Source organism: Kogia breviceps, chromosome 11 (genome assembly GCF_026419965.1).
Source record: "Kogia breviceps isolate mKogBre1 chromosome 11, mKogBre1 haplotype 1, whole genome shotgun sequence".
Taxonomy (NCBI): Eukaryota; Metazoa; Chordata; class Mammalia; order Artiodactyla; family Physeteridae; genus Kogia; species Kogia breviceps.
The window spans coordinates 15,425,163-15,451,325 of NC_081320.1; the positions used below are offsets into that span (position 1 = coordinate 15,425,163).

At 37.4% G+C, this 26,163-nt stretch overlaps 1 pseudogene; it reads right to left on the bottom strand.

Annotated features, from left to right (window-relative positions):
* Positions 1-3,276: 3,276 nt before the first annotated feature.
* Positions 3,277-9,803, bottom strand: LOC131765774 (large ribosomal subunit protein P2 pseudogene; annotated as a pseudogene).
* Positions 9,804-26,163: the final 16,360 nt, after the last annotated feature.

Below are 26,163 nucleotides of genomic sequence, written 5' to 3' on the forward strand. Positions count from 1 at the left end.
AAAAAAAAAAAACAAACCTGATAATCTCTGTCTTTTACTTGGTGAGTTTATTCTTCTATTTATTGAAATTCTTAATATAATACTTGGATTTATTTCTATTATCTTTGTTTATTGTTCATTTGCCTTACCTTTTCTTTGTTTCTTATAATTTACTTTTTTGTAAGAATTGATGTACATGTTTTTGCCCTCAGACATAAATTTTTGCACGCTATTTATTTCCCCTTTTCTCAAATTCTAGACTATTCATATTATACAGAATTTTAATTCTGCGTTATTATGTAAATACTTTTTTGGAATTTTAATGAGAATTACAAACAATTATTCTCTCTATATTAGTAATATGTAATATATAGAGATTTCTTTTACATCACCTTTTTGATTTGTTTCTCCTCTTTTAACATTTCCTCCAAAATGTTTTCAATGAAGTAACTATGTGTCAAATCTTCTGACGTCTTTATCTAAGAGGTTTATCTACTCTGTTAACACAAACACAAAACACAAACATAAATAAATATATATATATATTTTCTCATTTGAACAGCAATTTGGCAAGATATAAAATTCTAGATTCAAAGTTATTTGCATTTATTGGAGAGGGATAAATGGGGATTTGGGATTAACAGATATATACTACTATATATAAAATAGATAGCCAACAAGGACCTACTATATAACACAGGGAATTATATACAGTGTCTTATAATAACCTATAATGGAAAAGAATCTGAAAAAGAGAATATATATATGTCATTTTGATGTATACCTGAAATATTGTAAATCAACTATACTTCAACAAAACAAACATTATTTACCTTTAATTCTTTAAAAATATTCCTTTATTGATTTCTCAACTCCAGTGTTGCAGTTAAGAAGACTGAGGTCAATATGATCTTTCCCTTTGAATATGATGTTCTCTTTTTTTGTTTTGCTGGATATTTTAGAATCTTCTATTTATCTTTGATTTTCTTAAATTTTCCTATAAAATGGCTTTTCATCTCTCTTTTGACATTCTATAGAATTTTCCAGTCAGATGTTTCCTTCCTTCCTTCCTTCCTTCCTTCCTTCCTTTTTCCTTCCTTCCTTCCTTCCTTCCTGTTATTCTGGGGAATTTAACTTAATTATTCCTCCAAATATTTTCTTCTATTGGATATTTTTTCCTTCTGTGATTCCTATTATTCAGACACTGGCATTTAATTTTATCAGTTTTTAACCTTTCCTCCTTTTTTCTGGAATAAGTCCTTAACTTGATGTTACCACCCAGTAATTTGTTCTTTTGCTGTATTCACTTTTTTTCTTTACCAGTGTATTTACTCATAGGTAGCCCAACTGCAAGATTAAGGCATAGTCCTCCAGACTGCCAAGTCAGCCCAGGATTTCTGACACTAGCTGCAAGTTTATGTGTCCCCAGGGATACTCTCACTTCACAGTACCTAGTTACAAATTCAAGGGTCACCATGGACTTCCCCGGATTCAATAATTTGCTAGAATTACTTACAAAACTCAGGAAAGTGTTGTAGTTATCATTATAGTTTTATCATAGCAAAAAGATAACAAATCAGAACTGGACAAAGGAAGAGATGCAGAGAGTGGAATCTGGGACTAGGAGGCTCCCAAATGCAAAACTTCTGTGTCTTTAGGGCTCATTATCCTTCTGACTTTGATATGTGGCAATACCTGCCAGCCTAGGAAGCTCAGCCCAGTGTCAGTGTCCAAAGTATTTATTGAGGCTTCATTACATAACCATTATTGATTGAGTTATTACCCATACAATTGAACTCAATCTCTAGCGCCCCCCACCCTCCCACCCGCCCACCGCCACAGGTTGGGCTGATTTCATGTGGCTCAAACTCCAACCCTCTAATCACAAGGTTGGTCTTTCTGCTCTGGGCGCCCCCACCCTGAGTCATCTTATTAGCATAAGCTTTCAGTTTCAAGGGGATTATAAGAATAAGAAAGACACTTCCATCATTTGGGGAATTCCAAGCATTTACAGGTTATTTCCCAAAGACCAAATATCTCTTTGGGTAAAGTTAATTTTTTGCTATGCAGTATTGGTTCATTTTGAAAATTGTCTTTCCATACCCAATATTTCTAACTAGATATCTTAAATTATTTTTTTTAATGTTTTATATCAATATTATAGATATATTTACTATAAAATTTCTTGTTCTGTTTTGTTTATTTTTGTTTTATTTTCTTTTCTCTAGAGGTGGGTCAAAAAAGATCTTGCGGTGATTTATGTCAAAGAGTGTTCTTCCTATGTTTTCCCCTAAGAGTTTTATAGTGTCTGGGCTTACATTTAGGTCTTTAATCCATTTTGAGTTTATTTTCGTGTATGGTGTTAGGGACTGTTATAATTTCATTCTTTTACATGTAGCTGTCCAGTTTTCCCAGCATCACTTACTGAAGAGGCTGTGTTTTCTTCACTGTATATCCTTGCCTCCTTTGTCATAGATTAGCTGACCATAGGTGTGTGGGTTTGTTTTGTTTAATATATCTGCCTCTGATGATATCTATTATATAGTTCATTATTTCTTTTGTTTTTTCAGCTTTATTAAGGTATAACTGGTATACAAAAAACTGCACATAATTAATTTATACAATTTGGTGGGTTTGGACAGATGAATACACTCACAGTACCACCACCACAATCAAGGGAATAAACCTATCCATCACCTCCAAAAGCTTCCTTGTATCCCCACCCCACTCCCTTTTTTGGTAAGAATACTTAACATGGGATCTACAGTTAATGAATTTTGGGGTGCAGAATGCCTTACTATTAATTGTAGGCACTATGTTGTACAGCTGATCTCTGGAGCTTACTTCACTGTTTTCTTCTGAAGTGATTGTATTTCATTGTTGTCAAGGTCCGTGTTAAGATAAAGGGATGGACATCAGAGCCCTTTTTTGTGACAACCCAGGTGAGTTCAAAGGAGAAGAGGGAAAGCTCTCGTGTGAACAACTACAGAAAAGCACAGGTCATCACTCTTCTTCTCCACTGAACAGCTCTTCAGTGAGTATTTTATTCTTGGCTGCTTCTCCTCACCCCTATGTTGCGGAAGAGACTTTCCCCACTGAGGTCGGAGAAGGAAGGGGTAGGGGACTGAATAAATGGGCTACTTTTCACTGCTCCTCTCTGAGAGCTTCTGTGCAGCCATGCTGAGTTTTAAGGAGTGGACGTTGATGGCTTCAAGACAACAGCTGCACTCAAAGGGCTTTTCCTATTTTTTGTTTTGTTTTACGTAAAAAGGGTCTTATTTGCAGGGGAGCGGGACTCTAGTCAAACGAGCCAAATCCCATGGCGTCATCTGACTCCTCCGACTCCTCCTTCTCCTCTGCTGCGGCTGGGGCAGAACCTGCAGCAAGAGCTGCAGCTCCTGGGGCAGCAGAGACGGCCACAGTCCTGCCAGCGGGCATGCTGGCCAGCTTGCGGGTACCCTGGGCAATGACGTCCTCAATGTTCTTGCTGTTCAGCTCACTGATGACCTCGTTGAGCCGGTCGTCGTCCGCCTCGATGCCCACGCTGTCCAGGATCTTCTTGATGTCCTTGGCGCTGGGGGAGGTATCGTCCCCAAGGGCGGCGAGCCGGTAGGAGGCAACGTAATGCACCTTGGCGGCGACAGAGAAGCCTCACGCGTGCGACCTCGGCGGCGTCAGGGAAGGAAAGGGGCTTTTCCTAATTTAGCCACCCCGATCCCACTGGCTGGACCCCATCTCCTATCTACACAATATTTCAAACAGCTCTTCCTCTCTCCACGTGCTTCCCACAGCTGTCTCTTTTATTCCTCAGGTTTCTAAGTTTCAGTAGTTCCCTCACCTACCATGGATCTTAGGAGAAGGAGCCAGCAGGCTGTGCTAATTCTGCTTCTTATTGTAAATCAGAATCAAATACTAGTTTTTGACCCATATCACAAAGAAGAGACATTATAGGTTAAGTTAAAGTGCTCAAGAATCTATCCTAATAAGGAGTTAAACCAGATTTCAAATTTCACTCAAATTTGAAGTCTGTGTTCTTTCTATTTCTCTGCTCTAGGAGGGTTTAGACTAGACTGAATTTACCTTTTAGTGGTTTTGTAGCAAGTAAGCCTTTCCTTTTAAACCTACTCTCATTGCTACCTGAGGAAAAAGCAGTTGGTATGGGTTATGAAATGTCTGCAGAGTGGAGAACTGTCTACAACTTTGCAAAATAACAATTTTAATAATAAACAGCAGCATTGCCCCCTCTGTGGTTTTCCACAGAGCAATTTCATTGCTGGTTTGTTTGACCTTGAAACCTTGTGCCACCACTTTGCACAATTAGCAGACTCTAAATGTATATTCAGGTCACATCTGTGCTGAATTGTTTTATTTATGTGGATTGATTGTGGATTACGACACAGCATCCCTACTTATTCAGGATAAGTGGAGTGAGGAGTTTTAAGGACAAACAGTGAACCAGCTGCAGAAAGGTCAAGAAGACAGAAGAGTGTAATATTGCAACTTGATAATGTAAACTTCAAGAAGGGATTTTTATTAAACCATAAAAAACATCTGTACCATCTTAAGACCGAAAGTTCAGGCTTATTAAGCACTGACTGCGTAATGAATTTTGCATACAGTCATCATAAAACTCTCCTCCACCTGCCATGGTTTCTGAGGAGAAGCATTATTCCTAACCTGGGAAGTATTTCAAACTTTTTCTTAAATATCTTCTAACGGCCAGTAAGAGTTAGTGAATATCTTCAGAGTAATAGCCTGAAGTAGCTATCGAAAATTCTGCTAGAAAATTCAAAACACATTTTTGTAATAATCATACTTTTACTTTAAAAATGTATGCATTTTTGTACTGTCCTCCATACAATAGCCATGTTTGCTTTAATAAGTGAAAATATAACTTATTGCCTCAATCCTGTGTTTACTGAATTAGTAAACTTCTGTTCTACTGAATTAGAATTTTAGAGATATGGACTCTGGCATATTTTTGCTAGAGCTGTGCAGATGTTTCTGATGGGTGGTCAAATTGACAGTGATTGATCTAGGAAGATGGGTCTTAGCTGTCATGTGGGTTTGTACTTTCCTTGATATAGGAATGAGCAGTTCTTCTTGAGAAGTGAGGAACTGAACTCTGAAGATTGGATTCTATCCTCCAAATCTAGGGAGTCATTAAAGGTGTGGGGCTACAAGGACCAAAAAGAAAAGTATGGTTAAAATTTCTGATGGGATTCTTATCAGCTGAAGAGTGTCGGATATCACAGAGTTGTGAGAAGACCGCAAAAACTCTGGCTAAGTCATTGATGATGTAAGTTGTAGCTTTGCCTAATACACCACTAAGTTTTAAAGAAAATGGGTCACTTTTCAAAATTGCTTTCTCCAAAAGGTTTATGAAAGTGGCTTGGTCTATTGCTTATTCAGGTATATAAACAACAACAAAAATAATCCTCTTTGGCTCTGTGTTCAGGCCCTCTGAAGTTTTGGTTAGCTCACTACCTCAGTCAACCATGGGACCTACTTCATCTGGGCTCTTGCCTATGGCCAACAGGGGGAAGGAAAAGGGAAAAGAGCAGATATGCCCACTAGAAAGTAACCTTTTCTAGGAGTATTCTCAGTAGCCGAAATTGTTGGTTTCCTTTGACTATTTATTCCCCAATCCTTTTTATTTTCCCAAATAGAACCATGATTTAAGTTCAAGTATCCACATGACTGTCAATTCTGATTAAAACTTGTTGGTTTTAGTCTCTTACTCTGTGATTTGTTTAGGATGGGCTTGTAATCCAGTTCTGGCCAGCAACCAAAAGGACAGGTCTCCTTAAGAGTTTCTGCTCTTGAGCAGGAGATTCCAGAGAACATTGTGCTTTCTCTCCTTCGGCTACTGTCTGTGTATGTAATGTTTTGAATTCCAGCAACAACCTTGCTCTGTGAGTAGCGAGCCTGGAGGTGAAACTGAGCTGTTGAAGAAGGTAGAATGAAGAGACAGAAAGAAACACATTTTGTTTCTTGATGTCCTTGATGATGCTGCTTAGTCTCGAAATCAATAAAATCTAGAGCCTTTCCTTGGTGCGCGCGCGCGCGCGCACACACACACACACACACACACACACACACACACACACACACACTGCTTTAGAGACCTTTAGGTTCACAGAAAAGTGGAACAGAAGGTACAGAGATTTCCCACCTAGCCCTTCTTCCCTCTCCCAACAGCTTTCTCCACTATCAACACTCCACACATTTATTACTGCCCATGACCCTATGTTGACACGTTACTATCACCTAAAGTCTAAACTTTATATTAGGGTTTACTCTTGGTGTTGTACATTCTATGGGTTTTAACAAATGTATTATGATCTATATCCACCATTACAGTGTCATACAAAGTATTTTCACTGCCCTAAAAATTCTTTGTGTTCCACTTATTCATTCCACTCTCCTCCCTAAACCCTGGCAACACTGACCTTTTCACTGTCTCCATAATTTTTCTTTCTCCAGAATGTCACATAGTTGGAATCATACAGGATGTAGCCTTTTTAGATTGGCTTCTTTCATTTGGCAATATACATTTAAGGTTCTTCCATGTATTTTCATGGCTCGATAGCTTATTTCTTTCTGCACTCCTTTATGTGTGATATAATAAACACTCTCTTTTTTTAAGACATTTTGAGTTGAAGCTGTCTGTAACTTGGAAGCCTAAAACAAAATAACCCATATGGTATCTAAGCTTCTATGTGGTGAGAATAGAAGTCAGGGATCTGAGCTTCCATCTTAGGTTGGGCATTGATGATCTGTGTGATTTAGGGCATGTCATTTTCTTTCTGGAGCAGAAACTCCATACTTTCCATGGTGGATAGTAAAACTAGCTCCCCCAAACCCATTCTGCTGCAGGTGTAACCTATCAATGTGTGGCGTCCTTCTGGCAGGTGTGATTGGTCTAATGGGAACACCTCTTAATTTGGTCCAGGCAGGTGGAAGAGAGAGGGTATTATGTTCAATACAGAAAATCTTCCTGCTGTATTTCCATTTGTCACTGGTGGGCAAATTGTGACACTGAGGAGAGTCAGCCACATGATGGAGTCAATAGTAAGGAGAGAAGATGAGAGTTTGGAAAGAACCCAGATTATTGGGTCACCGGTCAGGCCCTGTGTGGAGTTTACTCCATTTCTGGAACTTCAGTAAAGAAACATTATACATTTATTTATTGTTAAAGTCACTTGGACTCTAAATTTTGTCCTTTTAAGCTCACATTATCCTAATGGATACCAATAATTCTTCTCCAGATCAAATGAGAGATTATAAGTAATGTGCTTTGAAATATTAAGACACCATACACATTCAAGGGAGGATTATTTGTCCATTACAGTAGCATGTACTTTTCATGGACCATTGGGAAGGTGAGGAGAAAAGTATGTATTGAATATCTTCCAGGTAAAGAGACCTCTGCCTAGATTTTTAATTTTATCTTCACAAAAATCCAATGCGATATTAATTCCATTTCATAGATGAGGAAACTGGGTGTTATGGACTGAATGTTTGTGCCCCCTCAAAAATTCATATGCTGGAATCCTAACCCCCAAAGTGATGGTATTTGGAGGTAGAGACTTTTCAGGCTAATTAGTTGTTGAGGATTAAGTCCTCATAGTGAGATTTAGTGACCTTATCATCAAAGAGACCACAGAAAACTCTCTTGCTCCTTCCAACATGTGAGGACAAAGCAAGAAGACAGACAACTGTGAACCAGGAATTGGGTCTCCATCAGACACTGAATCTTCCAGCCCCTTGATCTTTGACTTTCCAAACTTCAGAACTGTGAGAAATAAATGTTTGCTGTTGAAGCCACCCACTCTGTGGTATTTTTGTTATAGTGGCCTGAATGGACTAAGATATTGAGGCTCACAGAAGTGAAATAAAGGGCCCAAAATTACGTGATTGATATATATCAACTTTTGGAGCCTAGATTTGGCTGTTTTCAAAGTCTGTGTTCTTTCTACTACCATAAGCTGCTTTCAGCTTAGATATTCTGGGAAAAAAGTCATAAAAATTGGCAGTTGAGCTAAGTCCTGAGGGGAGGTAAGATTTATACAAAAGGGTTAACGGCATGAGTAATGACACAGAGTTGTGGGAAATCCGGTGGGGTTCAGGAAGTGGAAAAAGATATGGGAGCACGTGGTGCTTGGGGAGTGGAGTGGGGAGGGCAAAGCTTCAAGAGTCAGAGAAGAAAATGTAGAGCAAGATGGAATGGGGCAGCTGCCATGGAGGCAATAAGAGTTGGGGGGTAGGTGCAATGAAAGCTTCTAAACTGGAGACTTGTGGGGATGGTATCAGGATGCTCAGATATTTGTTTTAAAAAGGTAAATCCGACAGCAGTATATGAAACAATTTGTAGGGGGCGGAATGGAAGGAAACCAGGATTCTCTCTTCTCACATGTTTCATGTTCTTTTCTCCCTTTCAAATATGTACCACATTCTATCCCAGACACCTCCCTTTCTTCTTTCCTGCTACACTTCCCATTATCATCTCTAAACCTTGTATCATCTCCTCTATTTATTTTTAATATTTTTTATTCTTTAACAATTGAGGTGAAATTCAAATAACATAAAATTCGCCATTTTAAAATGAACAATTCACTGGCATTTTACATTCATAATATTGTGCTATCTAATTCCAAAACATTTTCATCATCCCAAAAAGGAACCCCATATTCATTAAGCAGTTACTTCCCAATGCTCTCCTCTCCCTGGAAACTCCTCAGAACAAAACCATTAGTTTGGTTTTTGTCTGTATGAATTTACCTATCCTGGATGTTTCATATAAATGGAATCATATAATATGTGAACTTTTATGTTTCTGGCTTCTTTCTCTTAGCAAAATATTTCTTGAGATTCATCATATTATAGTATGTATCAATACTGTATTGCTTTTTTTTATCTGAGTAATGTTCCATTGCATGTATATAACATGCTTATCCATTCATCTGTTGATGGAAATTTGTGTTATTCCAAGTTTTTGGCTACTATTAAGAAGTGCTGCTATGAATATATATGTACATGCATTTGTGTATCTGTTTTCAATTCTTTTGGAGTGGAATTGCTCGGTCTATGTTTACCTTTTTAAGGAACCAACAAATTGTTATCCATAGTGGCTTATCCATTTTCCATTCCCACAAAAATTGTTATCCATAGTGGCTTATCCATTTTCCATTCCCACAAGCAATGTATGAGATTTCCAATTTCTCCACATTCTAAACAACACATTTTTTTCTTTTCTTTCTCTTTTTAAAAATAGCCATCCTACTGGGCATAAGAGGTATCACCTCTTTGTGGTTTTGAATTTGTTTCTTCCTAATGGCTAATGATGTTGAACATCTTTTCATGTACTTGTTGGCCATTTGTATATGTTGTTTGGAGACATGTGTATTCAAGTTCTTTTCCTGTTTTAAAAATTGGGTAGTTTATTTTTGGTTGTTGAGTTGTAAGAGTTCTTTATGTATTCTGGATACTAGACTCTTCTAGGGATATGATTCGCAAATATTTTCTCTCATTTTGTAGGTTGTCTTTTCATTTTCTTGATAACTTTCATTAAAAAAACAAGTTTTTAAATTTGATGAAGCCTACTTTCTTACTTCTTTTGCTGCTTGTGCTTTTGGTGTCTTATCTAAGATGCCATTGCCAAGTCCTAGATTATGAAAATTTACCCCTAGGTTTTCTTCTAAAAGTTTGATAGTTTTAACTTTAGATCTTTGATCCATTTTGAGTTGATTTTTGTACATGGTTTGAGGTACTGTTTCAACTTCATTATTTTGCATGTGAATTTCCAGCTGTCCCAGTTGCATTTGTTGAAGAAATTATTACCTCCTCATTGAATGTTCTTGGTCCACCCTTGTTGAAAACCAATTGGCCATAGATAAATAGGTTTATTTCTGAAATCTCACTTCTACTCTATTGATCTATATGTCTGTCCTTTTTCCAGTACCACACTATTTTGATTACAGTAGCTTTCTAATAGTTTCCGAAGTAGAGAAGTGTGAGTCCTCCAACTTTGTTCTTCTTTTTCAATATTGTTTTTATTTATTTATGTCTCCTTGTAATTCCATGTGAATTTGAGGATAAGATTTTCCAGTTCTGCATAAAAGAACATTGGAATTTTTATAGGGATTGCCTTGAATCTGTAGATCACCTTGAGCAGTGTTGCCAATGTAACAATACTAAGTCTTCTAATTCATGAATCTGGGATGTCTTTCCATTTATTTAGATATTCTTTAATTTCTTTCAGTAACGTTTAGGACTTTTCAATGTAAAAGCCTTTGCACCTCCTTGGTTAAATTTATTCATATTTTATTCTCTTTGATGTTAATGTAAATGGAATAGTTTTCTTAATTTCATTTTGGATTGTTCATCGCTAATGTACCAAACTAATTTTGGTGTGTTGACCTTGTATGCACCAACTTTGCTGAATTCTTTTATTAACTTTAATGGTCTTTTAAATTTTTTTAGATTCTTTGGAATTTTCCTAATATAAGATGTAATTTGCTAATAGAAATAGTTTTACTTATTCCTTTTCAATTTGGATGTTTTTTTTTTTTTTTCTTACCTAATTGCTCTGTCTTGAACTTTCCACATAACGTTAAATAGTAATTGTGTCAGCCGACATCCTCATTTTTTTCCTGATCTTGGGGGAAATGCTTTCAGTTTTTCATGACTGAGTATGATGTTAACTGTAGTTTTTTCTTAAATGCCCTTTATTATATTTAGAAAATTCCTTCCTATTCCTAGTTTTCTGAGTATTTTTATCATGAAAGTGTGTTATTAGATTTTGTTAAAAGTTTTTCTGTGTCAATTAAGATTATTATGTGTTTTTTCCCTTTGTTTTATTAATGTGGGATACTAAATTTATTGATTGTTTTTTAATGTTATACACATATTCCTGGGATAAAGCTCACTTAGTCATGGTGTGTAACTTTATAAACATGTTGCTGGATTCAGTTTTCTGGTAATTTCTTCAGGATTTTTGCATCTATATTCATTAATAAAATTGGTTTTTAATTCTCTTTTCTTGTGGTGTCTGTCTGGATTTAGTATCAGGAGAATTCTGGCCCCATAGAATAAGTTAAAAACTGTTTCCCCTTTCTATCATTTGCAGTGCTTTTGTAATCTTTTGCATCAAATTTTCATCTAGCCCCAAAGCAGGTTAAAGCAGACAATTCTTTGCAAACAAGGTTTGTTTTTCCCTTTCCAGAACCAGGGCCCCAAATCCTTCACTGGGCATGTGGACTGATGTCTTCAGGACCACCACTGAGCCAGGGGCTATGGAGGGATGGCAGGTGGAGCTAGTGTAAATAAAAAATACCAGTTTCAAATTGCCTTTTTCTTGATTCAGTATTCACTTAGTTGCTGTAAACTTTTGAATGTTTTCTAGAGTTATGACAAGTTTGCTTCTGGCAGTTTTTGCTTGATTTTAAAATATTTCTATGGACGGATGTGTCCTTGGCACGGCCTACTACATCAATTTTGCTGACTTCACTCTTTCCTCCATTTATTTTTATGAACTCCTTTTAATCATGGCTCCCACTTCCCCTTCCATACCAGCCTTAAAAAAATCCTTGAAGTTACTGGAAGCTATTATTTTATTTTTCTTTGTTTTATTTATTTTAGTATTTTTGTTGCTTTTATTATGATTGTGTGTGTTTCTTTGTGAATGTTGAGGAAATTTGTGTGATGGCAAATTTGAAGATCCAGTTGGCAGAAAAGAAAATTTAAATTAGCCATAATTAGGTGTCTCTAAATACTCTAAATATACACTTCTTCCTACGTTGAAAACCATTTAATGGAAGGGACATAGTTCTCTTCTCATGAAGTATTTAAGTATTTTAAAACATTATTGGTAAGGAACTGATCTATCTAATAAAAAGGGCAACCAAATGTTTATTGAAGCTTGACACTGTCAAGCTCATTGTGTTCTGGTTTATAGGGAGTTAAAAAAAAATAACCATTTTGAGGGTATTAGGACCACAAATATAAATCTTGTGAGTAATTAGTCAGTGGTATATTTATCAGTACAGAATGGATTTTAATTTTTAATGAGGGCTTTCGTTCCAAGTGACAAAATAATGCTTGTTTGCAGTCTTCCACTGAAACAGACTTCCCAGAGTGGGATTTGGTGTATCAGTGAACCCCTCTGTGTTTCATTTGCCATCAAGTGTGATGCACTATATAATCCCCTTAGTGAGAGGTCCCAAGGAAATACTGTGCTGCTTTCAAATTGGGTATGATTTTCCCACAAACGAATCACAAGGTAAATGAAAATGGTCTGATTGAGTAATGCATCCCCATTTGCAGGGAAATTAAAGATAAATATCATTACAAAGGTATTGAAATTATTACATGAGCAGCCAGAATGCTTTTTATGAGTCCAGAATGACGATTAAATCTCCAGAGAAACCTCAAATTTGAAGAACTCCAGTTGGGATAGTTGTTATGCTACCCATGGCAGAAATCTTCATGCTTATCTCCACCCCAATCATAAACAATATGTACATAATTTAGATGCAAAAGATAACAGGATATCAGAAACATATCTCTTTATCTATAGCAATCATTTCCTAAAGAAATACTATTTGTTAAAATTAGTATATATGGAGGTGTCTTTGGGGCATTTGGTAAAACACCAAAAGGAGCTCCAGAATTTAATCAGAAAGCCCAAATCCAAATCCTGACTCATCAAGTTTAGTATGTGACTTGAGCAAGAGGTTTCGGCTCTCTGTGCTTCAGTTTCCTCTTTGGTAAAATGGGAATCATTCTTCCTGACCAATAATTTCACTGGATTGCCACGAGGCTTTGATGATACATCAGAAGAGAAAGAAGCAGAAAAATGTTGGGCAAACTATTTAAATTCTTTGTCACTTACTTACTGTGACTCTTGGTAAGTTATCTAATCATTAAAGAGCCTCACTTGACTTATGTGATGCATGGAGATAGCAATGCTCATCTCACAGCATTCTTGTGAGGATTTCTCACAATCCAGGTAATACTTTTTGGACATTTTAGAAGTGCAATCATGTTTGTTGAATGGATAAATATAGTAAGAACTTTATGTTCTAAAGAACTTTGCTAATGAAAGTACAACAGAATCCATTTCAACTTGATTTGGGAAACTGGGAGAAGTTTTGCTCATAAAAAATTAGAAATAATATCTGACCCATGAATAGATTTTAAGCTCATGAAATACTTTGTCTGTAATGGTCTGGATAATAAATATTTTAGGTTGCTGGATATTATACATCTCCATCACATCTACTCAACTCTACCACTGTGGCACAAAAACTTTATTTATGGCAAAAGCCCCCAGGGAGGGCTTCTCTGGTGGTGCAGTGGTTAGAAATCCGCCTGCCAGTTCAGGGGATGCGAGGTCGAGCCCTGGTCCAGGAAGATATCACGTGTCGCAGAGCAACTAAGCCCGTGCACCACAACTACTGAGCCTGTGCTCTAGGGCCCGTGTGCCACAACTGCTGAGCCCATGTGCTATAACTACGGATGCCCATGTGCCTAGAGTCGGTGCTCCACCATAAGAGAAGCCACCACAATGAGAAGTCCGTGCACAGCAACAAAGACTAGCTCCCGCTTGCCACAACTAGAGAAAGCCTGCAGGCAGCAACAAAGACCCATCACGGCCAAAATAAATAAATAAAATTTTAAAAAAGCCCCCAGGAAGAAAGAAGCATGCTTCTCTGCAGGAACCAGAGAACCCACGATAACATTCCTTTTCTTTGTTGGGAGTCATTTCCAGGTAGACGAAGGGCATTGCCATGTCAGGTGACCCAGATCCAGGCCATCCATTTCTCTCCCCTCAGATTTCCTCCTTTGTTAGATAATGACTGCTGTAGTGAAGGTGCTTTGTAGAGTACAAAGCCCTGTGCCAGTGGTAATTATCTTTAGTGGAAGATGTTGAACGAACTTGAGTTAAGGTATCAATTAGAAGGAACTAGATCTCTGCACTCCTGGATATGTGGAGGGTGTCAAAAGGAGGAGATCTGCTGACCACCAGCTGTTGGGCCAGCTCCACAGGGCTCGCTCACCCTGGTCAGTCTGCATCCAAAGTCCACTCTCCTGCCACCTTGTCATGGTTCATAGTGTAATGGAGATTGCCACTCAATCTGGCACTTGGCACTAACAGCTGTATGACACCAGGACATTCAACTTCCCATTTTGAGCTTCAATCTCCAAATCTGTAAAAGGAATGGGATGGACTAGATGATCACTAGGACCTTGACATGCCTTCCCATTGCACCTATCCCATGGGCTGTGATTAAATGCACTGGAACTTTACTGCCTTTGCAGAGCAGCTGATAGGCCTAAGCTCTTTCAGACAATTGGAGGATAATCCTCCTTTGAATGAGACCTCCTACCAGCTAATTTTGTACTGAATTTCACCATGTAGTATATAATATCGGTAACATTTTTTTTTATAGAGCCTAGAACACAAGCTCCTACTCTATCCATTGGTCCTTTTTACCTCACCATCCCCCATAACACATACAAACTTAGCCCTGTTTTATTAGGATTTTCAGAACACATTTCTTCTTAACCAGATCCATAAATGGAGTTGAGGAGGTAATGCAGTGCAGTGGTTACTGCCATAGCTCTGATGTCAGGGAGACAGGAGTCCTAGTCCTAGCTTTGCCATTTACTATCTGTGTGGCCCTACCTTGCCTTGTTTTCACACCTGTAAAATAAGCATGATACCTACTTCATGGTAGAAATTTCAGTGATTATGTGTGACAATGGCAAAAAAATTTTAAGCATATTAGCTGGAACACAGTAAGTCTCCCAAAATAATTATCTTTATTTTTTTATCCTTTGGTTCTCCATAGAAAATCGTCTTTTCATAACATCAAGAAGACAGATATGAAAGGTGTTTCTCTTTTCCTTCTGTTTCAGCTCTCATAACTGGCTGCTCTACTGCTGGTCTACCCTCCAAAGGAATGCTCCATCTCCCTGAGCTTGGTGGTAAACAATTGTCACAAACGTGGCAAACACAAACCCCATACCATGTAATAGTACAGTGCATGTCTTCATTAGCTGCTAATGTGTTCATTAAGCCAAGAAGAGCCATGAGGCAGAAAGTGATATATTTTTTTTCATTTAGCAAATTGAATGCTAATTGAATAGGACTTACAGATTTATTTTTAATAGTATTGTGCTGTGATGCAGGGTGTCACTGGCTGTGGACACAAGATGAGGTGTCAAGACCAAGACATCTTTAAAAAAAACCTGGGAAATGAGGCAAGAGGTTCCAACAAGGTCAGAGCAGGTAAGCCAGGTAGGGGACTTATAAAGTGAGAGGTTCATAGGAAGCAGTAAGTCTAAAGCAGAAGCTGGCAGACTTCATAATAGGCTGGATGGTAAATATTGATATTTTAGGTTTGGGGGGCATTAAATGTCTCTGTCAGCCCTACCAACTCTGTCATGGTGGCAAAAAAGCAGGTATAGAAAACTGTAAATGAACGGGCGAGGCTGTGTTCCAATAAAATTTTATAGGCACGGAAATTTGAATTTTATTTATCCTTCTTTTGTTTATGTTTTGTTTTAGGCATTTAAAAATATCAACGGCTTCCCTGGTGGTGCAGTGGTTGAGAGTCCGCCTGCCGATGCAGGGGACACGGGTTCATGCCCCGGTCTGGGAAGATCCCACATGCCGCGGAGCGGCTGGGCCCGTGAGCCATGGCCGCTGAGCCTGCGCGTCCGGAGCCTGTGCTCCACAACGGGAGAGGCCACAACAGTGAGAGGCCTGCGTACCACAAAAAAAAAAAAAAAAAAAAAAATCAAAATCACTCTTAACTCACTTGTGGCATAAAAACAGGTGGTGGTTGGTGGTAGTTCACTGACCTCTTAGTCTAGAATTATGTACATGGAATTGCAAACTACAGAGGACTGAACAAGATGGGACATCAAAAGTACAAAAATACAGCTGTTGGACAGGCCCAAGGTCCTTGGGTATCACCTTTGCAGGCTCTTGCCTCAGCCAGAAATGTGGCTGCATTTGATTTGAGGGTTCCAGCTAATCCTTAGCTGTGGCCTGAGGCCATCAGGATTTGTAGAGAGACACACAAGAAAATGAAGACCACTGACAGACAGGCTTTGGCTCTGGCAGGTCCTGACCTACTTTTTCCTATTATTTCTAAAATGTTTTCTTTCAAAGTTACCATGTCTCCCTCTTCTGCTGTTTTTTTTTTTTTTTTTCTGTGTGTGTGTGTGTGTGTGTGTGCGTGTGTGTGTACGCGGGCCTCTCACTGCCGTGGCCTCTCCCGTTGAGGAGCACAGGCTTGGGACGCGCAGGCTCAGCGGCCATGGCTCACGGGCCCAGCCGCTCCGTGGCACGTGGGATCTTCCCGGACCGGGGCACGAACCCGTGTCCTCTGCATCGGCAGGCGGACTCTCAACCACTGCGCCACTAGGGAAGCCCCTCTTCTGCTGGTTTTGACTCACCTCTTTTTAAAAAGACTTTCCACTGTCTTCCTGGTGTCCTTCTGAACAAATGTCCTAAGGCTTTCCTAAAGCCTAATTTGCTCTAAGGGAGATTTTGTGTGAGGTGGGTGCATCCTTAGATTTCACACAAGGAGGTTTACTTACCCAAGAGCTAAAAGGAATTCCTGACAAACCAGTCTCACCCAGAGTGACTTACAGAGCAGACTCTGGTACACACACATACTCACTGTTCTTAAAAGTCCTCCGTTAATTAATCCTGCTCTGAAAATCTGTGCTTCTTTCCCTTATTTGCATAAAACACCTGAAACTATGCATCCCTGAAGACAATGCCAAGCCTGGATAAATTCAAGCTCTACCACATGTTAGCTAAATGACCGTGGACACATTACTTGAATTTTGTCCAATATGCATTTTTGGAATGAATTTGATAATATCTCCTGGTCTAATTATGTAAGCATTTTCCAGTTTGTAAAGTGCATGGAAATAAAAGTATTAGGTAGGTTTAATAATTTGTATAGTCTGCTGTGTATATGTGTTCAATCACTGGGAAACACATTTTAAATATTTCATAAGAGTCTTAACATAACATTCACAAATGCGCGTACACACACACACACACACACACACACACACACCCTGCAAGTAGATGGCATGGTGTATATATGTGACTTTTGATCTCAAGAGTTTATCTTTGAGTGGGAATGATGTAGGACAGCAAAACGAGCACTGGCTTTAGAGACAAGGAAATAGGACTTGCATTAAAGGACTGGCTCCATCCTTAATTAGCTGTAGTGGTAGGAAAGTTGCTTAACATCTCTGAATCTTTATTTCTTCATTAAAAAAAAATGGAGATATTAACCCTTGTCCTCACCACAGGATTATTTTAAGAATCAACAGAAATAATGAAAAGTAAAAAAAAGTAAAGTGCTGGGGCTTCCCTGGTGGCGCAGTGGTTGAGAGTCCGCCTGCCGATGCAGGGGACACGGGTTCGTGCCCTGGTCCGGGAAGATCCCACATGCTGCGGAGCGGCTGGGCCCGTGAGCCGTGGCCGCTGAGCCTGCGCGTCCGGAGCCTATGCTCCGCAACGGGAGAGGTCACAACAGTGAGAGGCCCGCGTACCGCAATAAAAAAAAAAAAAAAAAAAAGGAAAGTGCTACCGCAAAAAAAAGAAAAAGTAAAGTGCTGTTCAAATCTGAGTCTTGCCTCATTAGCATCATTTTACCCCCTGTGCCATTCTGAAAGTCTGCTTGAAAATCCTAGGGTCCACAGTTGGAAGGCACCAGCAAAAAGCAACGGCTAGAATAGCAGACTTTCAGAAAAGGGTAATGATTCATCAACAGGTGAAACATATTTACTGAAATTTTCAATATATGACCAGAAGACTAACTTCAAAGTATACTTTATGAAAAATCAAAAGATACTCTCAATGTTCAACAATTGAATTTTCACTTAATCTTGAAACAAGATTCTTCACACACAATCCACAAATGAATATCTACTGGTTTTCCTTGCCTCTGTTTAATGAAACAAAATGTTGAGTCACTTGAAAACCAGGAGTTTGATGCTCCCCTCTGATGTGGAGAAATCAGAAACAGCATCTCTGCCAGAGTCATGGAGGGAAGAAAATTCCTCCCCAGCTTCTAAAGAAGGTCAGACAACTGGCCAGTTTTGTCAGAGCAGTCAAGCGGTTAGTTGAACTAATTCCTTCCCTGAAATGGTTTTCTCTGACTGAATATACCAGGGATTTGAGTCCCGAGGGCTGATTTCATATTGCATTGTATACCCATCTAGCACCCAAAGCTATAGGCAGCATAGCTTAAAACAAAACAAAACAAAAACAATTAGAAAGGTGACCCAAGTTAAGGAGGTCATTTCCTTATGTGTGGACTTCCTCTCTTGCTTTCCTATCACGGGTCCCTCACAGAACCAAAAGACTCTCTAATTTTGAATATAAGATCCCCAAAGAAGACTGTATCAAGCTGTTAAAGAAAGAAGAAAGATTTCTTTCTATATCACATCAATGGAAGGCCTCTCTTTTAGCCTCTGCTTACTCACCATAAGAAATCAAAGTGAGATAAGGGAAACAAAAATACTAAATGATAAGGGGAAAAGAAGGATTATTTTTTCTATTGGTGAGGTTTACTGAATAAAGATGTATAAAAAATTATTCTTTCAAGGATACCTATCTGGCAAGATTTCATTGAAAATGACAGTAGGCATAAGGCAATGCATGGTGCCAGATACCCTGGGGAAATAGAAGTTGTGCAGACAGTGAAGTTTAAAGAGAAGACATACAGGTGAAATAGCTTGAGAGTCACAAGAAAGCACTGCCAGAACATGTGCAAGCTTATCTTTGGGACTACCGTCCCTGTCTTCAATTCCTCATTGCATGCTGCTTGGTGACTCCTACATTCCTATCTCCAGTCCAGTTCTGTTCTCTGCATTCCAGATCAATAAATCCTATTACCCATTTTATATCTCCATGAAAGTCTCAAAGGCATATCAAGTCAACATGTTCAAAATTCATAATCTTCCACCTAGAGCTGGTCTTATTTTAGTGCTCCTTTTCTCAATAATTAACACCATCACCTGTCAAGGAACAAGCGAGAAACTGAGAAATGGTTTTGAAACTTTATTACTTTTCACACTTCACAACTATTTCATCACTTTATTTTTCTTAGACTTAATTTTTTATAGAAATTTTAGATTCACAGTAAAATTAGGAGGACAGTAGAGATATTTCCTTGATTCCACACATGCATAACCTCCCTCATTATCAACATCCACCACCAGCATAGTACATTTGTTACAATTGATGAACCTACATTGACATATCATCATCACCCAAAGTCCATAGTTTACATTAGAGTTCATGTTTGGTGTTATACATTCTATTATCTTATTACACTAAAGTTTCTCTGTGGTTCATCTATTCAACTCTGTTGCCCCCCACCCCCCTGCCCACACCCAACCAAAGCAATCACTTATCTTTTTATTGTCTCTATAGTTTTGCCTTTTCCAGAATATTATATAGTTGGAATTATACAGTATGTAGCCTTCTCAGATTGGTTTCTTCAACTTAGCAATAGGCATTTAAGGTTCCCCCATGTCTTTTTATGGCTTTATAGCTCATTTTTTTCTAACACTGAATAATAGTCCTTTGCTTGGGTGTACCACAGTTTATCCATTCACTTACTGAAAGACATTTTGGTTGCATCCAAGTGTTGACAGTTATGAATAAAACCAGTATAAGCATCCTTGTTCAGGTTTTTGTGTGGACTTATTTTCAAATCCTTTGGGTAAATATCAAGGAGTGGGATTGCTAGATCATAAGGTAAGAGTGTGTTAAGTTTTATAAAACTACCAGACTGTTTTCCAAAGTGGCTGCACCATTTAACATTCCCACCAGCAATGAATGAGCGTTCCTATTGCTCCTCACCATCAGTTGGTGCTGTCAGCGTTCTGGATTTTGACCATTCTAATAGGTGTGTAGAAGTTTCTCACTGTTGTTTTAATTTGCACTTCCCTGATGACATATGCTGTGGAGCATCTTTTCATATGCTTATTTACCATCTGTATATTCTCTTTGGTGAGGTATCTGTTCAGGTCTTTGGCCTATTTTTTAATCAAGTTGTTTGTTTTCTTATTATTGAGTGTTGAGTCCTTTTTTAATTTTAGATAATAGTCCTTTATCAGATATGTATTTTGAAAATATTTTCTCCCGGCCTGTGGCTTATCTTCTCATTCTCTTGACATTGTATTTTGCAGAGCAGAAGTTTTTAATTTTAATTAACTCTAGCTTATCAATTATTTCTTTCATGGATCATTCCTTTGGTGTCCAACCTGAAAAGTCATTGACATACCCAAGGTCATCTAGGTCTTCTCCTGTGTTATCTTCTAGGATTTTGATAGCTTTGCATTTTACATTGAGGTCTGTAATCTATTTTGAGTTAATCTTTGGGATGGATATAAAGTCTGTGTCTAGATTTTTTTTTTTTTTTAATGTGGATATTCAACTGTTCTAGCACCATTTGTTGAAAAGACAGTCTTTGCTCCATTGCATTGCCCTTGCCCCTTTGTCAAAGATTAGTTGACTATATTTATGTGAGTCTATTCCTGATCTCTCTGTCCTGTTCCACTGACCTATTTATCTATTCTGCTATCAATACCACATTTTGTTGATTATTATAGCTTTATAGTAAGTTTTGAAGTTGGGTAGCTTCAGTCCTTCAGCTTTGTTTTACTCCTTTAATATTGTGTTGGCTATTCTGGGTCTTTGACTTTCCATATAAACTTGAGAATCAGTTTGTCGATATCTGTAAAATAATTAGCTGTGATTTTGGTTGAGATTGTATTGAATTTATAGATCAAGCTGAAGAGAACCGACATCTTGAAAATATTGTGTTCCTATCCATGAACATGGAATATCTCTAGTTATTTAATTCATTTTTTATTTCATTTATCAGGTTTTTTTAGTTTTCCTCACATAGCTCTTGTATATATTTTGTTAGGTTTTTACCTAAGTATTTCACTTTTTGGGTGAATGATATATTTTTTAAAATTTAAATTCCACTTGTTCATTGCTGGTCATAGTAAAGCAATTGACTTGTATGTTAACCCTATATCCTGGAAAATTTCTATAACTACTTATTAATTTCAGCAGTTTTGTCAGTTCTTAAGGATTTTCTATAGGGATGTTTGTGTCATCTGTGAGTGAAGACAGTCTTCTCTCTTTCTTCTTTATCTATATACCTTCTATTTCCTTTTCTTTTCTTATATTACATTGGCTAGAACTTTCAGTATGATGTTGAAAAGGAGTGATGAGAGAGAACATGCAATTTCTGACTTATTTGCTTTCTCTCTAAAGAACTTCTTTTAACATTTCTTGTAAGGCAGGTCTACTGGCAACGTATTTTATTAATTTTTGTTTGTCTGATAAAGTCTTTATTTCTCCTTCATTTTTGAGAGATAATTCCACAAGGTACAGCATTCTAAGTTGGTGCTTTTTTCTCTCTCTCAATATTTAAATGTTTCACTTCACTCTCTAGTTGTTTGCATGATTTCTGAGCATAAGTCAGAAGTAATTCTTATCTTTGATCCCCTGTGGGTAAGGGTTTTTCCTCTCTGGCTTCTTTTGGGATTTTTTCTTTACCTTTGTTTTCTGCAATTTGAAAATTATATGCCTAGGTGTAGTTTTTTTGCATCTATTCTGCTTGGAATTCTCCAAGTTTCCTGGCCTGTGGTTTCATGTCTGACATTAACTTGATAATTTTGTGGGACCCCCCACTAATGAATGAAATTCTCAGTCATTATTGTCTTATAAATTTTTTTCTGTTCCTTTCTCTCTGTCTTTTCCTTCTGGTATGTTCATTACACATGTGTTACATCCCTTGTAGTTGTCCTGTGGTCCTTAGATATTCTGTTCTGCTTTATCAGTCTCTTTTCTTTGCTTTTCTGGTTTTGAAATTTATATTTATATACCCTCAAGCTCAGAGCTTCTTTCCTCAGTCATATCCAGGCTACTAATAAGCCCATCAAGGCTTTCTTCATTTCTGTTACAGTGTTTTTGATCTCCAGCATTTTTTTTCCCTTTCTTTCTTAAGATTTCCATCTCTCTGCTTACATTGACTATCTGTATTTACATGCTGTCTACTTTATCCATTAGAGCTCTTAGCACATTAATCATTGTTTTAAATTTAAATTTAAATTTAAATTTAAATTGTTTTAAATTTCTGGTCTTATAATTCTAATATCCCTGCCATGTTAGGCTCTGATGCTTGCTATGTCTCTTTAAATGTTGGTTTTTACCTTTTAGTATGTCTTGTCTTTTTTTTTTCTTTCTTTATATCTGGGCAATATACTAGATAAAAGGACTGCTGTAAATAGGCTTTTGGTAATGTGGTAGTGAGGTGTGTGAGGAGGGAAAGCATTCTGCTGTCCTATGATTTGGTCTCAGTTTTTTATCAAGTCAATGCCTCTGGACTGTAAACTTCGCAAGTGTCTCTTAGTTTTCTCTTCTCCTTTAGGTGAGACAGAATGGCTAGGCTGGGCTGGAGTTGCATATTTTCTTCATCCCACTTGGAAGGCTAGAGGGGGCTGAAGTTGTGTATTTTCCTTCTGCCACATAGAAGACTAGAGCTGACTGGAATTGGGTATTTCTCTTCCCTAGGTCAGTTAGGCTTTGATAATACCCCATAAAGTTAGGCTCTGGTTAACCATTTTCTCTTTAGGGCAGGTCTTGTTAAGAAGAATAGAGTCCTTTGTGGTATTTCAAGATGGTTCCTTTTCCCCTGTCCCTACTAGAAGTACAAGATGATTGTTTTCTCTGATATTTATTATGGGATTCTGGTCAAGTTCCTGGAGGTAAATCTCACAATATTGTGGGGGCCTCTTGGTGACTGAGTCCCCCTGGAATTTAAAACTCCCGGACTTGTCCATAATGGTCCTTCAGGAACTTGTCAATCATAGTTCAGGTTTTCCTACTCTAACACCTGTACCCCAGCAGTTACTGCTCATAAGTCTCTGCTTTGTGAATTGTGACTCCCTATGTTTATTGATACTTGTCTGTGTCTCCAATTATGGAGACAGCAGTTTGCTCTGTGTCCTTCATAGATCTCAGGATCCTTACGGATTGTTGATTTTTCAGTCTGTGCAGCTTTTTACTTGTTGTTAGGATAAAGTGGAAATTTCCATTCCTTTATTTTTTATTTATCAAATATTTTTTGACCACTTCTATGTGCCACTATTTTGTAAGTTCCAGGGACATGATGGTGTAAAAAACAATTTCCCTGCCATCATGGAACATTTTTAGTGGAAGGAAGAAGACAATAAACAAGTTGAAAGTTGAATAGACACATTTTGTGAAAAAATGTTAAAAAGGAAACCAGTTATGCCATAGGTAGTAACTGGATGGGGAATAGAGGAAGGCTAATTTATATGTAGTGGTTAGCTAAGGCCTCATTGGAGAGGTGGCTTGTCAACAGAGAAGGTACCAGAAAGAAGTGAAGAACATTTCCAGCAGAGGAGACAGAAAGTGCAATGGTCTAAAGGCAAGAGAAGTCTTGTTATCTTTAAAGAATGCAAGGGAGATCAAAGTGGCTGGAATATAGTGAACAAGCAGAAAAGAGAAAATAGTGAAGAAGCAAGATTCAGATTATGCAGTGCATCACTGGCCACTAAAGGAGTTTGGTTTATGTTTTAAATGTAAAGGGAAACCAAAGAAGGGGATTAACATGGGGAGAAACATTGTGGTATTTTTTCTTTAAAAATTCCACTCTAGCTCTAAATTAACAATGGATTGGAAATTACAGAATCACTGAGTACATTTAAGCATTTTTTATCCCCCATCCCCCATTTTATAGTGAGAGTATTTAATATCTACACTCTTAGCAACTTTCAAGTATGTAATACAGCATTGTTAACTATAGTCATCATTTGTAGGTTAGATCTCAAGAGCTTATTCATCTTATAATTGGAAGTTTGCACCCTTTGACCAACATTTCCCATTTCTCCCAGCTCCTAGCCTAAGGCAACCAAAATCTCATTCTCTATTTCTATTAGTTAGGCTTTTTAGATTTCACAAATAAGTGAGATCATGCAGTATTTGTCTTTTTTTTTTTTTTTTTGCTCTGACTTATTTCACTTAGCATAATACCTTCAAGGTCCATTCATATTGCTGCAAATGGTAGGATGGTCTTTTTTTTTTTGTATATATGTCACATTTTCTATATCCATTCATTCATCAGTTGATACTTATGTTGTTTCCATGTCTTGGATATTGTGAATAATGCTGCTATGAACATGGGGGTGCAGATATCTTTTTGAGATCCTAATTTTATCTCCTTTGGTTATATACCTACAATTGTTATTGCTAGATCATATGGTAGTTCTATTTTTCATTTTTGAGGAAACTCCATGGTGTTTTTCTAGGAGCTGTGCCAATTTACTTTCCCACCAATAATGCACAAGGGTTACTTTTTCTCAACATCCTTTCAAGCACCTGTAATTTTTTTTTTGCGGGTTTTTGTTTTGTTTTGTTTTTAAATAATAGCCATTTGACCATTTGTGAGATGATATCTTATTTTGGTGTTGATTTGAATTTCCTTGATGATTAGTTAGTAATGCTGAGTACCTTTTCCTATACCGGTTGGCCATTCATATGTCTTCTTTGGATAAAGGTCTATCCAGGTCTTCTTGCCACTTTTTAATCAGATTATTTGTTTTTTTTTGTTGTTGTTGTTATTCAGTTGTATGAGTTCTTAAATATTTGGATATTAAGCCCTTATCAGATACATAGTTTGTAAATATTTTCACCCATTCTGTGTTGACTATTGAACTGTTATTTGGTGTTCATTTTATATTTTGTGAGATGTAAAGATATGAAAATATTTTAGAAGATTGCAGTACATTTAGAAAGATAATACATTTTTACTTTGATACAAGTCAACATCTGATAAAAATAATATGAGTGGCTTATTAATAATGTATTCAGATTTTAGAATAAGAATAAATTATGTTCTGCTGGGTTAGTTTGAGATCTCATGGAAAAAGGCTGAAGGAACTGAGAGGGCTCATGCACTAAACCTAGATTAATGAGTTGATTATCTATCTTGTTCCATTTAAACAAATACCACCACCATTTACTTAGTCAGCCAAGGATAAAATCCAGGAAACAATCTTGACTCCTTTCTTTATTTATTGATTATCCACAGCAGAAATTTTGCTGTGATTTGTCTTGCATAAGACTTAAATGATTGCTTCAGACCTCAAGGAATCTAGTTAATCTGTCCTTTGTTCTTTGCCTGCGGGCTATCTTCTATTTCTAACCATCCTTAGTGCTAACCAGGAGATTTTACATTCTAGATAAATAATACAGATCTTGCAGTTATAAATCGTCTTACTATAAATACTGTCTCTACCACTGATTTTCAAATTGAATGGGCATTTTCCTTTCTTGTTTCATTCTCAAGTTTTGCATTTTTAAATTGAAGGAATGTAAATTGGGAATAAGTTTAGTTTCAGATAACAGAAACCTCAAATTATGTAACTCAGATGAGATGAAAGTTTATTTTTATCATATGGAAAAATGTTTTGAAATGGAAGATCTAGGGACGTTATATGGCTCCACAAAGATGTTAGATTCATGTCAGTTTCAATTCACTGCTCTGACATAGTTACCATGTGATAACACATTGTCAGCCTTTAACCAACACATCTGCATTCCAGCCTGCAGATGGAAGAAAGGATAATGAAAAAAGAAATCCAAAGAACACACACTAGCTATCTATTGAGGACACTTTTAAGAAGCTGTAACACAACGCTTCCACTAAATTTCATTGGCAGAATTTAGTCACATGACAACACCTAGTTGCAAAAGAAATTGAGAAATGTGTTCTTTATTTGTGTGCAATATGCATAGCTAAAAATTGGGGAGTTTTTGTTGTTGAGAACAACAAGAACAAGAGAAAAAAAAAAGCCCGTAAATATTAATGTCTAGTTCATAATATCTGTTTATTTTTTGTCCTTCTGATCCAGTTCTTTTTTCTCTAACTCATATTTTCCAGTCTTATTTTGCATTAAATTTGTCATGATTCTGGATATCCACATTCTTTGTCAAATTGGTGCTACCCTTATTTGTGTCTATACAATACTACTAAATAGCTAAATAATTATCAGAACAGACAAATTTGGCTCAGAACAGGTATTTCAGAT